Raw genomic sequence first — 16,895 nt, forward strand, 5'->3', positions numbered from 1 at the left:
TACCTCATTCTTGAAAACACAGTGCACAGTGGATAAGATAGTAACTAAAGCTCAAGATGTTCTATTATGTTGTTGAAACAAATATACTCATAAATCTTATTGCCCAGGTTACTCGTACTATCAAGTCCAGGTTCTGCTGGAATGTTATATTTCCCTGAGAGATTAGCCACCTGCATGTATATCTCTAGGGACAGCATGACCCAGAAGTCAGAAAGTAACTTGCTACTATGGAAACAACATGCCTTTGTTTCCCACACACGTTAGATACTTTAAGCAATTACATACCAATTTGCTTCCTTGCTATCATTCATTTTGTAAAGAAGCTTTGATGGGGATTTTCACTTTGTGTCTGGCAAACATCATTCGTATTGATTGTCTCTGGAATCTAGTTTAACTTCCAGCTTTCTTTCTCTGAGGATGTCACCGTATTTTATATTTTCTGCAAATCATGCTAAGCAATCAACTCTAGCACTTCTTTTAGCCAAACTCTGCTTTAGAGATGCTTCTGGATCCAAAAGCAGCAGCTACATCCTCTTTCTGAGAGACCTTATTTGGTCTGACTCCAGGAGCTGAGTTTTTACTCTCAAGTCACACTCCTCTTTGCTCACTCTTTGCAGTCTATAAATAGTATTGTGGTAAACCACAACTTACTTTGTCCCCAAGGTTTCTTACTGAGTTTAGATGGTATAGTTGTGGAATACTAACATTTTACTCTCATCAATGATGATAAAGTTACATTTAATCTAGGTTTGCTGAATCACTTTCTTTTCTAACTTTATAAATATTTAGTCCTTACAACAAAATTAGGAGGTTAATAGGATATAGTATTTTAAGTTGTGCTAGTTAGTTATAAGGACACTGAGTTTTAGAGAGGTTTTAAGTGAACCCAGGTTGTCTGAATTCAAATTGTCCTGTCTCCTTACCAGCTGGAAAACTGGATTGTTTTCTTCCTTCTAGGTTAGACAATATAGGGAAATTATCCACATTATGCTGTCTTTCCTCATGAAATCTTAATGGGTGTCTAGCGAAGAATAATTCTAAGGACTGTTTTCTAATGTTAATGGAAAATGAGCTAAATATTAAAAATCTCTCATTTGTAGAAGCCTTTTAAGGCCCAGGGTTCTTAACAAGGGGTCAATGAGCTTGAATTTAAATTAAAAAAAAACATTGTGGGGACGTGTTGGTGCAGGTGTGATATATTTATTAAGTATAGGCGGCGGACTTGGCCCAGTGGTTAGGGCGTCCGTCTACCACATGGGAGGTCCGCGGTTCAAACCCCGGGCCTCCTTGACCCGTGTGGAGCTGGCCATGCGCAGTGCTGATGCGCGCAAGGAGTGCTGTGCCACGCAGGGGTGTCCCCATGTAGGGGAGCCCCACGCGCAAGGAGTGCACCCCGTAAGGAGAATCGCCCAGCACGAAAGAAAGTGCAGCCTGCCCAGGAATGGCACTGCACACAAGGAGAGCTGACACAGCAAGATGACACAACAAAAAGAAACACAGATTCCCGTGCCGCTGACAACAACAGAAGCGAACAAAGACGACGCAGCAAATAGACACAGAGAACAGACAACCGGGGGGGTGGGGGAAGGGAGAGAAATAAATACATAAATAAATCTTAAAAAAAAAAGACACAGTATAGTGGACTTAGTAAGGGGTTCGTGGTTTTCACCTGACTTGCAAAGGAGTCCATGGAACAAAAAAGGTTAAGAACCCCTGCTTTAAGGGAACCTTTTCATTCCCTTATTTTGGAAATATTTTCTACTCTATAATTTGGCTTAATTCAAATATATATTGAAAGACTTAAAAGTAAGGGATATGAACTTGTAATCTATTAACCTTAGATACTAATTACAAATATGTTTTGATAATAATACAATTTTTAGCCTGTCTGTAAAAAGTAAGCTTGAACTAGATTTCAGATACAGGAAGAAATAGGGAACTTAGCATTTTGCTTTAGAGAAGTACCAAGCACTGTCATCCTTGTTACTCATTATTTCAAACTACCAGTATTTATTTCATGAAGCTAAAAAAGTATGCTTTCATAAACCACACTAAATAGAACAGAAAAGCCTGTTGGTCTTCACTAGGCTCCCTATAGCATTTATACTCAGTTTTCATACTGTTGCCTATAAAAAGATTTGTGCCCACTTGCATCTGGAAAATGTGATTCAGTAGACTTGCTTTGGCAGTATGCAGACAACTGGTAGCATTTTTTAAAAAGATTTATTTATTTATTTCCCTCCCCCCTCCTCCCCCGTGCCCCGGTTGTCTGTTCTCTGTGTCTCTTTGTCTGCTTCTGTTGTTGTCAGCGGAACGGGAATCTGTGTTTCTTTTTGTTGCGTCATCTTGTATCAGCCCTCCATGTGTGTGGCGCCATTCTTGGGCAGGTTGCACTTTCTTTCACGCTGGGCGGCTCTCCTTACGGGGAGCACTCCTTGCACGTTGGGGCTCCCCTATGTGGGGGACACCCTGCCTGGCAGGGCACTCCTTGCGCGCATCAGCGCTGCGCATGGGCCAGCTCCACACGGGTCAAGGAGGCCCGGGGTTTGAACTGCGGACCTCCCATGTGGTAGACGGACGTCCTAACCGCTGGGCCAAGTCCGTTTCCCTGGTACTATTATTAACCGTTTAAAAATAAGGCTGATTTCTAAAGGCAGTGTGGGGGGATCAATGGATTATACAAGAAAAGCAGGTTGAATTAGGGTTCTTGGGTCTGTTTCTAAAGGAAAAAACCCTGGACACCAAATTGTCAAAAGATTAGGATTAGGATGAAAGGCACAATTGTAGAGATTTAGAATACACTGGAGGCATGCAATAGATTTGAACAGGCAGAAGAAAAATATCAGTGAATCATAAGACAAGACAATCAAAATGCAGTCAGAAGAACAGATAAAGAAGAGAAAAAAATTGAGCAGTGTCTCAGGGATCTGAGTGATCACACAAAGCACAAAAGCATACACATCATGAGTGTCCCAGAAGGAGAAGAGAGGGGAAAGGGGGCAGAAAGAATATTTGAAGACATAATGGCTCAAAGTTTTCCAACTCTTACGAAAGACATACATGTCCAAGAAATATAATATACTCAGACAGAATAAGTCCTAATAGACCCTACTCTGAGATACCTATCATAATGTCAAATGTCGGGAAGCAGACTTGGCCCAGTGGTTAGGGCGTCCATCTACCACATGGGAGGTCCGCGGTTCAAAGCCTGGGCCTCCTTGATCCGTGTGGAGCTGGCCCACGCGCAGTGCTGATGTGCGCAAGGAGTGCCCTGCCACGCAGGGGTGTCCCCCACATAGGGGAGCCCCACATGCAAGTAGTGTGCCCCGTAAGGAGAGCCGCCCATCGTGAAAGAAAGTGCAGCCTGCCCAAGAATGGCGCTGCACACATGGAGAGCTGACACAACTAGATGACACAACAAAAAGAAACACAGATTCCTATTAAAAAAAAAAAAAAAAATGTCAAATGTCAAAGAATTCTAAAAGCAAGAAAAAAGCAATTTCTAAGTGTCCATTTCTCATAAACCATGGAGGCAAGAAGGAAGTGTTATAACATATTTAAGGTACTGAAAGAAACAGTCAAAAATTCTTTGGCAAAACTAACCTTCAAAAATGGAAAGTTAAAAATATTCACAGATAAACAGAAACAGCTTGTCAACAAAAGACTTGCCCTACAAGGATTAATAAAGAGAGTACTGCAGGTTGTAAAGAAAAGACAGAAGAGAGTGGCTTGGAGTAGTGTGAAGAAATGAAGATTATCAGTAAAGATAAATAAAAGGGTAAATGCAAAATCCAATAGTACTGTATATTTCTGATAATGTACATGCAAAATGGAAAGTGGGAGAAAACAAAAAATGGGAAATGGATATGGGAGCAGAGAACATGTATGCTATTGAAACTAACTTTGTATCTTTTCAAGTATCTTTTCAAATTAGTAGTTATAGATGTAGGTTGTGTAATATAAACACCAGGGCAACCACAAAGAATGTATTTTTAAAATATATACAAATGAGAAAGGTGTCAATCAGATATATCACAAAAGATCAACTATGTGGAAAAGGATGTTGAAATAAAGGAAAAGGAAGATAAAAAATAATATAATATATAGGGAGCAGATGTGGCTCAAGTAATTGAGTGAAAAGCAATGACCAAAAAACCAGCAGGGAGTGGATGTGGCTCAAGCAGTTGAGTGCCTGCCTCCCATGTGGGAGGTCCTGGGTTTGGTTCCCTATGCCTTCTAAAGAAAAAACAACGAACAGACGAGTGCAAACAGCAAAAACAATGAGCAAACAGATGAGAGAGCCATCGCGAGGTGTGTGTGTGGGGAAGATATGACATATAAAGACCAAAGGACAAAATGGCAGAAATTAGTACTGCTTTACAGTAATAATGCTGAATGTTAATGGATTAAAGTCCCCAAATGAAAAACACAGATTGGCAGAAGGATTAAAAACAACAATTAAAAAAAAAAGACAACCATGATCCAACTATGTTGACAGACTCCTCTTAGAACCAAAGACACAATAGATTGAAAGGGAAAGAATAGGAGATATTCCAATGCAAATAGTAACCAAAAAAGGCTGTGGTAGTTATACTAATATTAGACAAAATAGACTTTAAGTCAAAAGCTGTTGTAAGAGGGAAGTGGATGTGACTCAAGTGATAGAGCTTCTGCCTACCACATGGGAGGACCTGGGTTTGATCCCTGGGCCTCCTGGTGAAAAAGAAGAGAGCGCATGTCCACGCAGCAAGCCAGTGCCCACACGAGTGCCTGCGTGGGGAGCCAGTGCCCCACGCGAGTGAGTCACGCAGCAAGATGATGATGCATCAAAAGACAAGGGGAGAGTCAAGGTGAAGCACAGCAGAAACCAGGAACTGAGGTGGCGCAACTGACAGAGAACCTCTCTCCCCATCAGAGGTCTCCAGGATGGAATCCCGGTGAATCGAGAGGAGAGAAGACAACACAGACAGCAAAAACAGCAGGGTGGGAGGAGGGGAAGGGGGGAAAATAAATAAATCTTTTTTTAAAAAGTTGTAAGAGACAAAGAAATACATTATATATTAATAAAAAGTGAAACCTATCAAGGAGAAATAATATTTATGCATCTAGCCACAGTGTCCCAATTTAAATGAGGCAAACTCTGGCAAAACTGAAGGAAGAAATAGACACCTCTACAATAATAGTTGGATATGTCAATACTCCACTCTCATCAATAGAATATCTAGACAGAAGATCAATAAGGGAACAGAGAACTTGAATAATAAATAAACTAGACCTAACAGACATATACAGAACATTGCACCCCCAAACAGCAGGATATACTTTCTTTCCAAGTGTACTTGGAATCCCAGGATAGATCACATGTTGAGTCACAAACAAGTCTCAATAAATTTTTTTTTTGGAAGTTAAAGTCTTTATTGATGTGTTTAGACTCTGTACGTTCTCCATGGATCATATTAAGGAGTTTGTAGGTGTTTAATCTGTGCATAGTGGGAAGAGACAGGGATAGGGCCAAAGGGGAGAAAGAGAAACAAAACAAAACAGTCACAGGAAAATAGAAAAAAAAATAAACCACAGGTTACCAGAACCTTCAGATTAGAAAAAAACAAAACGCAGAGAGCATCAACAACTCTACAAGCATTACAAAGACTCGTGAGAAAGAAATAAAAATCTGTGATGCGTTCCACAACTGTCTACGGAGCCAGTTTCATGTACAACCCGGAATATGCTCTTTCAGGTGAGAGCTCACCCACCTGGCGTGCCCCAGCGTGGGCACAGGCAGCCTATCATCAGGGTCTTCTGAGTGCCCGCCTAGGGGGCTGGCGGTCAGGAAAGGGAGGGCAGAGAAGCTGCAACGCGGAGGGGAGGGGTGGGGAGTCAGTGCCTTTTGAGGGACATGTCCAAAGAGGAAAGAGGCATCACATTGGACATAACTTGTCAAGAGAAGTGAACAGTAAAAAGGTACAGAGTAAAGGACAGAGAGGGGAAGGATGTTCTAGACAAACTGCAGGTGAATCTCATGGAAGAACTGGATTTAGAAGGGGGGAAGTCGTGAATGACCGACTGTATGCATTAGGCTCGCTAAAAGATGCTGGAGTAAAATGCCTTTGAACACCGTGGTGACAGGCTGCAGGGACACACCAAGTCACCCAGCAGTGGAAGTACCAGACTCCCAAGACACATGCGCTTTGAGATAGAGGGGGCGTCATGATGTGCTTCAAGGTCAATTCCAGTTCCCTTTTACATTTAGTTCCTCAGCAACTTCCTGAAAGTTCCTTTAAAGAGGGAACACTGCCTCCCCGCCCCCCATTAAAAACTAGGAGAATGAATGAGCCTTAAAGAGTTGATTTATACGCTGCAATGGGATCAGACAGATCGCATATACAGTCTATCATTGAAAATCAACCTTTTCCCATTTACATAGAGAGCATGGAGCATGTGTGAGAACACAAGAGAATTGGGATTTCTGATTAATTTTAAAAAGAGAGGGAAGCGGACTTGGCCCAATGGATAGGGTGTTCCACCTACCACATGGGAGGTCCGCGGTTCAAACCCCAGGCCTCCTTGACCCGTGTGGAGCTGGCCATGTGCAGTGTTGATGCGCGCAAGGAGTGCCGTGCCATGCAGGGGTGTCCCCCATGTAGGGGAGCCTCATGTGCAAGGAGTGCACCCCGTAAGGAGAGCCGCCCAGCGTGAAAGAAAGTGCAGCCTGCCCAGGAATGGCACCGCACACACGGAGAGCTGACACAGCAAGATGATGCAAAAAAAGAAACACAGATTCCAGGTGCCACTGATAAGGATAGAAGTGGTCACAGAAGAATACACAGCAAATGGATACAGAGAGCAGACACCTGGTGGGTTGTGGGGTGGAGAGAAATAAATAAATAAATCTTTGAAAAAAATAAAAAATAAAAAAGAGAACTACACCAGTCAAGTATCTGCAATAGATCATTTTCTCATTTATTTTATGGTTTATATATCATACATTGTTATATTAACATTTTCACCCATTTAAAAGAATGGAAATTGCAGTCCTACAGTAGTACTTTATAGTCTGAGTGATCCAGGAGTTCTGAATGCAAGATGAAATCCTCTGGAAGCAACTGCTGCCTCAGTAGTCAATCCCAGATGCAGGGCCTTCAATAAATTTTAAAAGATTGAAATTGAGAAACAGATGTGGCTCAACCAATTGGACTACCGTCTACCATATGGGAGGTCCAGGGTTTGATGCCCAGGGCCTCCTGGTGGGGACAAGCCGGCCCATGTGGAGGGCGGGTCCATGTGGGAATGCAGCCTGGCACAGGAGGGCTGCCCTGCGTGGGAACGCCCCAAGCGGGAAAGCCGCCCCGCACAGGAGTGCCAGCTGATGGGGAGAGCTGGTGCAGCAAGATGACAGAACAAGAGGCACAGAGGAGAGAAGACATAGCAGAACAGGGAGCTGAGGTGGCACAAGGAGTAATCACCTCTCTCTCACTCCAGAAGGTCCCAGAATCGGTTCCTAGAGCCGCCTAATGAGAATACAAGCAGACACAGAAGAACACACAGCGAGTGGACACAGAGAACAGACAATGGGAGGAACAGGAGAGAGGGAAAAATAAATAAAAATAAAATATTTTTTAAAAAAGATAAAAATTACTCAAAGCATCTTTTCTGACTGTAATGGAATAAAGCTGGAAATCAAGAATGGACGGAGAACTAGAAAATCAACAGATATACAAGTAACAATCTTATTAAATGGGTCAAAGAAGAAATTACAAGGGAAATAAGTAAGTATCTTGAGACGAAAACAAGAACAGAATATATCAAAGGTTGTGGGATGCGGTGAAGGCAGTGCTGAGAGATAAATTTATAGCCCTAAATGCTTACATTGAAAAAGAAGAAAGCTAAAATCAAATACTTAGCTACATACCTGGAGGAACTAGAAAAAGAACAGTAAACTAATCCCAAAGAAAGCAGAAGCAAAGAAATAACAAAGATTTGAGAGGAAATAAATGAAATTGAAAATAAAACCAATAATGAGAAATAACAAAATCAAAAGTTGGTTCTTTTGGAAATCAATAAAATTCACAAACCCTTAGCTAGACTGACAAAAAAAGAGAGAAGATGCAAATAAAATCAGAAATGAGAGGAGGCACACTACTACTGACCCTGTAGGAAAAAAGGATCATAAGATGATACTATCAACAATTGTATGTCAACAAATTAGACAATCTAGATGAAATGTACAAGTTCCTAGAAACAATCTACATTGACTCTAGAAGAAACAGAAGACCTCAACAGACCAGTTACAAGTAAAGAGATTGAGTCAGTCATTAAAAACCTCCCAACAAAGGAAAGCCCAGGACCAGATGCCTTCACAGGAGAATTCTACCAACCATTCCAAGAAGAATTAATACCAATCCTGCTCAAACTCTTCCAAAAAATTTAAGAGGGGGGCTACCTAAGGCATTCTATGAGCCCAACATCACATCATCCTAATACCAAAACAAGACAAAGATATCAAAAAAAGAAAATCGCAACTAATATCCATTGTGAATATAGGTGTAAAAATCCTCAAAAAAATACTTGCAAATTGAATCCAATAGCATATTAAAAGAATTACACATACACATAAAGAATCATACACCATGATCAAATGGGTTTTTCCAAGGTATGCAAGGGTAGCATAACGTAAGAAAATCAATTAATGTAATACACCACATTAATAAAAAGAAGAGAAAAGAACCACATGATTACTTCCACTGATCCAGGAAAGGTTATTTGACAAAATCCAGCATCCTTTCTTGATAAAAACATTTAAAACAAATAGAATAAGAAGGAAATATCCTCTACATGGTAAAGGGCATATATATAAAAACCCCACAGGTAATATACTCAATGGTGAAAAACTGAATGTTTTCCCTCTAAGATCTGGAACAAGACAAGGATTGCCCACTGTCACCACTGTTTTTGTTTTTTAAGATTTATTTATTTATTTCTCTCCCCTTCCCCCCCTCCCCCGTCCTGGGTGTCTGTTCTCTGTGTCTATTTGCTGTGTCTTCTTCTTTGTCCGCTTTTGTTGTTGTCAGTGGCACGGGAATCTGTTTCTTTTTGTTGTGTATTCTTGTCGTGTCAGCTCTCTGTGTGGGCGGCGCCATTCTTAGGCAGGCTGCACTTTCTTTCGCGCTGGGTGGCTCTCCTTACGGGGCGCACTCCTTGTGCGTGGGGCTCCCCTACGCAGGGGACACCCCTGCGTGGCACGGCACTCCTTGCACACATCAGCATTGCCCATGGGCCAGCTCCACACGGGTCAAGGAGGCCGGAGGTTTGAACCACAGACCTCCCATGTGGTAGACGGACTCCCTAAACACTGGGCCAAGTCCACTTCTCTGTCACCACTGTTACTCAACATTGAAATGCAAGTTCTAGCTAGAGCATTTAAGCAAGAAAAAAAATAAAGGGCATCCAGATTGGAAAGGAAGAAGTAAAACTTGTTTTATTTGTTGATGACATGATCGTATACATAGAAAGTCCTGAAAAATCTACAACAAAGCTACCAGAGGGAAGTGGATTTGGCTCAACAGATAGAGTGTCCGCCTACCACATGGGAGGTCCAGGGTTCAAACCCAGGGCCTCCTGACCCGTGTGGAGCTGACCCACATGCAGGGCTGATGCGTGCAAGGAATGCCCTGCCACGCAGGGGTGTCCCCCGCATAGGGGAGCCCCGTGCACAAGGAGTGCACCCCATAAGGAGAGCCGCCCAGCACTAAAAAAGTGCAGCCTGCCCGGGAATGGTGCCACACACACGGAGAAGTGACACAGCAAGATGACGCAACAAAAAAGAGATACAGATTCCTGGTGCCACTGATAAGAATACAAGCGGACACAGAACAACACACAGAAAATGGACACAGCAGACAACTGGGGTGGGGGAGGGCGGGGAAGGGGAGAGGAAAGAAAATACATTAGGGGATCAGATGTAGCTCAAGGGATTGAGCACCTGCTTCCCATGTACAAGGTCCTATGTTTGATCCCCAGTACCGCCTCAAAACAAAACAGGCAAACAAAATCAACTCCAATGGGGATCAGATGTAGCTCAATGGTTGAGCTCCTGCTTTCTGTGTATGAGGTCCTGGGTTCGATCACCAGTACCTCCTAAAAAAAATTATAGGCACATAACAGTAGATTTGAAATTCCCAAAGCCTTAATTAGTAATTTCAAGGACAGAATATCCAAACTGGAAAAGATAGGAGAACAGAAAGAGAAAAGAATGGAAAAGATGGAACAGGGCCTCAGGGAATTGAATGACAACACAAAATGCACAAACATGTGTTGTCAATCAATGTCCCAGAAGAAGAATAGAATGGAAAAGGGGCAGAAAGAATATTTGAGGAAATAATGACTGAAAAATTCCCAACCCCTATGAAAGACATAACTATCAATACCCAAGAAGGACAACGCACCCCAAACAGACTAAATTTGAATAGACCTACTCTAAGACACACATGATTCAGAATGACAAACATCAGAGAGAAAGAGAGGATTCTGAAAGCATTAAGAGAAAAGCAAAGCATCACAGGGAACTTCAATAAGATTAAGTGCTGATCTCTCACCAGAAACCACAGAGGTAAGAAGAAAGTGGCATGATATATTTAAAACTGTCCTTCAAAATGAGGACAAAAAATAAAGAGGAAAAAAATGAGAATGAATTTAAAGTCTTCACAGACAAAAACTGAGAAAATATGTTACCAAGAGACGAGAATTACAAAAGATACTAAAGGGAGTGATGCAGCCTGAAAGGAATAAACAATGGTGAGAAACATGGAGATGAGTGTAGAAAAGAAGATTATTAAGAAGAATAAATTAAAGGGTAAAGTGACAGACAATAGTAAGATATGACAGTGGAACTCCAAAAGACAAATGGATGAAGTAATACCTTTACAGTAATAACACTGAATGTTAATGGCTTGAATTCCCAATCAAAAGATAGACTGGTAGAAAGGATAAAAAAATATGAGCCATCTATATGCTGTCTATAAGAGGCTCACCTCAGATGTAAGAACGCAACCAAGTTGAAATTGAAAGGGTGGAAAAATATATTCCACACACATACTAATCAAAAAAGAGCTGGAATAGTGATACTAATATCAGGCAAAATAGATTTTAAATATAAAACTGTTATAAGGGATAAAGACGGTCATTATATTTATGTTTTAGGGACTTTCCTGATCGGATGCACAAAATGAGCAAATCAATTTAAAAAGAAATATTTAAGGCTCTCTCAGTCTAGAGGAGTCCGCACCAAATCTTGGTGTGTATTTCCATCTTTCTCTCCCAATTCTCAGCAAGCTCTGTTTTACCGCCCCCATTTCTCAAATAAATTCTTCTTACTGGCCTGTAAACTGGCATGTTCTTAAATTCATTTGTGCAACACAGTCAAGAACCTAGAGGAATCCAATGCTTCCCTGTCTTTATTTGACAAGCCATTGCCTGGAGAAAGATAAGTGAGTGGTGCTCCCCGACCCTTGTTGGAGACTGCTGTTAAAGGAATTGTCAGCTGGGTGCATTTATCCCAAGTGAAGCCAGCTGCTCAAGGAAGTGCCAGCTCACCAGAAGCACCTGACAGGATATAGGAGTGCCAGTCATTGGCACTCTTAGACAAAGAAAGCTAAGTAGTGTCAGTGTCTTGGCAAATTGTTCCCTCTAACTCTAGCCCAAACACCTATTTCTAGGGTGAAGGCAAGCCTAAGAAATTTTGTCTGTGCCCATTTTCTGTAGTTTCTCCCTATGCAATAACTAAAAGGGAAATGTCTCTTCTCATCCCACTCTTAGATATTTTAAACATAGCCACCACCATGAAAACTGGAATCGGCAATTTACACCAAACCCCATTATCTATTACAATCTCCCTAGAGCTAACTAACAGCATAGAAGAAACTAGCTGTGCCTTAGAATTCCTAAAACAGCAAACAAACTCTACTGCTGCTGTAGTACTGCAAAATTGCAAAGCCCTAAACATGCTAACAGTAGCATGGGAGTATAATGCCTATTTCTCAAGGGAAAATGCTGTTTCTGTATAAATTGCCTGGAATAGTCCTAGATAGCAGTCGAAACCTGCAAGATGAAGCCTACCAACTGCAGGTGGATGCAGCCCCTAAAAGCCCTTGGTCTTTCTCATTTCATGGCTCAGCATATCATAGCTGGTCCCTTTCTGGACCCACTTACCACCATCTTTAGCCTTTGAGTGGGGCCATGTATCTTCCAAATTCTAAGTTTATTTCTTCCAGAATAAATGCCTTTCAAAACAAGATATTAGTCATGCAGGGATTTCAGCCAGTTCCAAACGCAATGTCTTCCTTTCACCTCTATAGAATAGCCAGAGTTTTATGCCCTGTCAGGCAGGGACTACTGCCCCAACCAGGACATAACTGTAGAAGAAGGATTTCATTGCCCTTCAGCATCTCCTTAAGAATAAGGGTGTGAACTCTCTGAGGGGGCAGTTGAGGCAGGTTAGTACAGGGTAACAGAGGAGAAGAGACACAACATGGCTGACAAGACAACATGGCTGCAAAACCTTGCTGAGACCTTGAGTTTAACCTTGAGGTTAACTTTCCAGGACCTCTCCTTGGTCCTGGATATTCCAAGAAGGCCTCACTATTAGCCCCCACCATTGGTGGGGTAACCAATAACAACTAGGGTCCATCTCCTTTCCATTAGCAAGGGGGAGGAATAATTAACAGATAAAAAGGCAATCACACAAGGCAGAGTACATTCTCTGCCTAGAGGAGCCAACACCAAATCTTGGTGTGTATTTCCACATTTCTTTCCCATTTCTCAGCAAGCTCTGTTCTTTCTCCCATTTCCCAAATTATATTTTACTGGCCAAATAAATAAATAAGTAAACAAATAAATAAATAATAAATAAATAAATATTTAAGTACAACTGGTGGGACTTGGGGAAGGGAGAACACCAAAGGCTTAAGGTTAGGAAACACTGCTCTCAACCTCTGCTAGAGCCTACAGTCATGGTTCTCAACCTTTAGAATCATCAGAGGAGCTTTTAAAATTCCTCAGACTTTAAACAAATTTGATCTGCTGTGTCCCATGAGGCTTCCAGGCCAGGAGGAGCCACACCATTGTTTGCCCTAGGAGCCAGCATATGACTAAGGAGATTCGATTCTCTCAATCGCCCTTGCTACTGACTGAAACTGGTTGTTGAGGACACAGAGGGGAGTGGAGTTATTTCCTACCCAGGAAAAGGGAGGGTGCTGCCAGCACAGGTTGGAGAACAGCCACTGAGAAAGTTTGAATTCCAGGCAGGAACCTCTGTCACATTGTTGTAGTAGGTGTTGCATGGAACACACTCAGACAAGGTTTTGAATTGAGAGGTCTGCTGAAGAGTACCATTTGCTGGCACTCAAGTTTTTCCACTCTCTTCTATGTTCTGTCTTCAATTTCAGTCATTCTATCTTCTGTATCACTTATTCTTTCTTCTATCATTTTGAATCTTCTGGTGTATATCTCTAATGTGTGCTTTTTAAAAATATTATTATTAGAGAGGTTGTGAACTTACAAAACAATTATGCACATGTGTGGAATTCCCATACAACTTACCTCCACCAACACACTGCATTGTTGTGGAACATTTGTTAAAGATTGAGATAATTTCATCAGACTATTACCCCAACTATGGTCTATAGCATATGTTTGGTATATTTTTTCCATACCTCCCTATTATTAACACAGTATATCTTTGGCATTGATGGAAGAATAGTACAGAAATAGTACAGTATTGCTATTAACTATAGTCCATAGGTTACATTAATTGTATTTTCCATGCTTCACATTCTTACTACTTTGCAATAGTGATGTACATTTGTTGTAGTTCATAGAAGGATATTCTTGTATTTGTGCTATTAATCACAATTCTCATCCACCTCTGGATTCATTATGTTATTCAGCTCTAATGTTTTTTGTTTGTTTGTTTGTTTGTTTTGAGGTACCAGGGACCAGGGATTGAACCCAGAACCTTATATATGGGAAACCGGCACTCAACTAGTGAGCCACATTAGTGTCCCTGAGTTGGTTTTTTCATTTGTTTTGCTTATTGTTTGCTTTTGTTTATTTTCAGGAGGCACCAGGAATCAAACCCAGGACCTCCCATGTATGAGGCAGACGCTCAACCATTTGAGGCACATCTGCTCCCTCTAATGTGTTTTTTTTTTAAATTCAGTCATCTTTTTTTTAAAGATTTATCTATTTATTCCTCCCCTCCCCATTGTTTGCACTTGCTGTCTGCTCTCTGTGTCTGTTAGTTGTGTGCTCTCTGTGTCTGCTTATCTTTTTTTTAGGAGGCACTGGGAACCAAACTCAAGACCTCTCATGTGGGGGGAAGGTACCCAATTGCTTGAGCCACCTCTGCTCCCTCTAATGTGTTTTTCAAATCTCATCTAGCACGTCTTTCATTCCCATGAGCTCTGTTACTTTTCTATTCAGGTTTTCAAATTCTTCTTTGTGCTCACTCAGTGTCTATTTATTTAAAGGTAAATCTCTTTAGCCGTATTGTCTTTTGACTCATTAATTTGATTTTGGAAATGAATCTTGATTAGTTGTCTCAAATTCTGGGTCTCATCTGGAGCTTTGATATATTCCTTTGCTTGGGCCATTTCTTCCATTTTCTTAGTAGTCTTGTAATTTTTTGCTCATGTCTAGGCATCTGATTAAGACTGAGTTTATTCTGATGTTCAATTTTTCTCTCTTTCATAGGGATTTAGTGGCAAGAGGCTGTGTTACTGCTACTGATTCTTGGTTCAATGTATTTTGAGTCTTTAGGATTGTCCCTGTTGCTGTAAAGGCCAGAAAAAAGCCTCATTTAAATTTACTCATATGCGTTTTCTTGATTGGCCAGCAGATGGCACTCTTAAGCAGTCCTCTCAGTTCAAAGCCTGATGGGAGTATGTTTGCTTCAACACTGATGGCAACATGTTACAGAAGATCCTGCCTGGAGGTTATTCAACTCTTGGCAATTCAAACTTTCTTAGGCTGTTCTCCAACCTGTGCTGGCAGCCCCCTCCCTTTACCTGGGTAGGAAATTATAATAATAGTAATAATCAGATCTCCAGGCTTCCATAGTTCTATGTGTCTCCTTTGTTGCACTAGTTATAATTGCAACTTTATTTTTTGTTTGATTGATTATTATTATTTTTTAAAATTTATTTAATTCCCCTCCCCTCCCCCGGTTGTCTGTTTTCTGTGTCTTTTTGCTGTGTCTTGTTTCTTTGTCCGCTTCTGTTGTTGTCAGCGGCACGGGAAGTGTGGGCAGCGCCATTCCTGGGCAGGCTGCTCTCTCCTTCACGCTGGGCGGCTCTCCTTATGGGCGCACTCCTTGCGCGTGGAGCTCCCCTACGCGGGGGACACCCCTGTGGGGCAGGGCACTCCTTGCGCGCATCAGCACTGCACATGGGCCAGCTCCACACTGGTCAAGGAGGCCCAGGGTTTGAACCACGGACCTCTCATGTGGTAGACGGACGCCCTAACCACTGGGCCAAAGTCCGTTTCCCTGATTGATTATTGTATGACTCTATTATTTAAGCTCTGTGAAGGTGGGGACCATGACTGATCTATGCACTATTCTCAAAACTTAGCACAGTACCTGACACATAGTAGGACCTTAATATTTGTGGAATGACTGTTTATACTTTGTAGTTTTGGGTTTTTTTAAAGATCTATTTTTATTTAGCCCCTCATCCCCTGCCCTGTTCCTCCTGTTGTCTGCTCTTTGTGTCCACTAGCTGTGTGTTCTGTGTCTGCTTGTTGTATTCTCATTAGGCAGCTCTAGGAACCGACCCTGGGACCTTCCAGAGTAGGAGAGAGGCAATTACTCTCTCTTGCACCACCTCAACTCCCGTTCTGCTACATCTTCTTATTGTCTCTCCTCTGTGTCTCTTGTTGCACCATCTTGCTGCGCCAGCTCTCCACGTCGGCCGGCACTCCCGCATAGGGCAGCTTTTCCTGCGCGAGGCGGCATTCCAACACAAGGCGGCTCCCCTGCACGGGGCCTCATTCCTGCATGGGCTGGCGCTTCGCGTGGGCTAGCTCACCGTCACCAGGAGGCTCTGGGCATCAAACCCTGGACCTCCATATGGTACCATATGGTAGACGGGAGCCCAATTGGTTGAGCCACATCCATTTCGATACTTTGCAATTTTAATGCCCCAGAAATAAATGACTTATTTCTCAAATTTTCACTCTAACACTCTGCACATAGTAGTTCTGATTATTTTTCTCTCTTCAAACATCCTTGGCCTTTCAGAATTGAATTAGTTGCTTTCATCATAAAGGCAATATAACATTTCCAAAAATGATGTGAAGGGGTGTAACAGTAATTCTGCATATATTTCACATAAATTTCATCATACTATATATACAAATCGATGGCCTTTTTTATTTATTTCATTTCCATTTTCTACATGAGTCCTCATTTTCCAATATCGGTTGTGGAGAAGAGTTTGCATCAGTCTTGTCAGGCAACAGAAGGAACAGAAAGGATTTTGCTCGGATGTGTCAAAAAATCATAAACCTAAATCTTTTTGGCATTTGCAGAATTGATCAAAAAGAGCTGGCCAGGAGTGTAGTTTAAAAAACAAACAAACAATAAAACCTATTACTTCTCTTCTCCCCTGCCATTTCCTTTAAGTAATGGGGTTAAAATGCTGGTCTGGGGGCCTAAATATATGCCCCTGTTTGACCTGGGCTGCCAGGTGGATTTTCAGCAAGTGGTCAGCCTATGTTCAGAGGTAATGGGTATAAAATAAAGAAGTAGGAAGCTAGATTGGGTAGTCACTGCTTACTGTGGGATCCACCCCATCTCCTGATAGGCACAAGTCCGGATCTGACATCCTGGCTGGATATATGTG

The sequence above is a fragment of the Dasypus novemcinctus genome, chromosome 26 (genome assembly GCF_030445035.2).
Source record: "Dasypus novemcinctus isolate mDasNov1 chromosome 26, mDasNov1.1.hap2, whole genome shotgun sequence".
Classification (NCBI taxonomy): domain Eukaryota; kingdom Metazoa; phylum Chordata; class Mammalia; order Cingulata; family Dasypodidae; genus Dasypus; species Dasypus novemcinctus.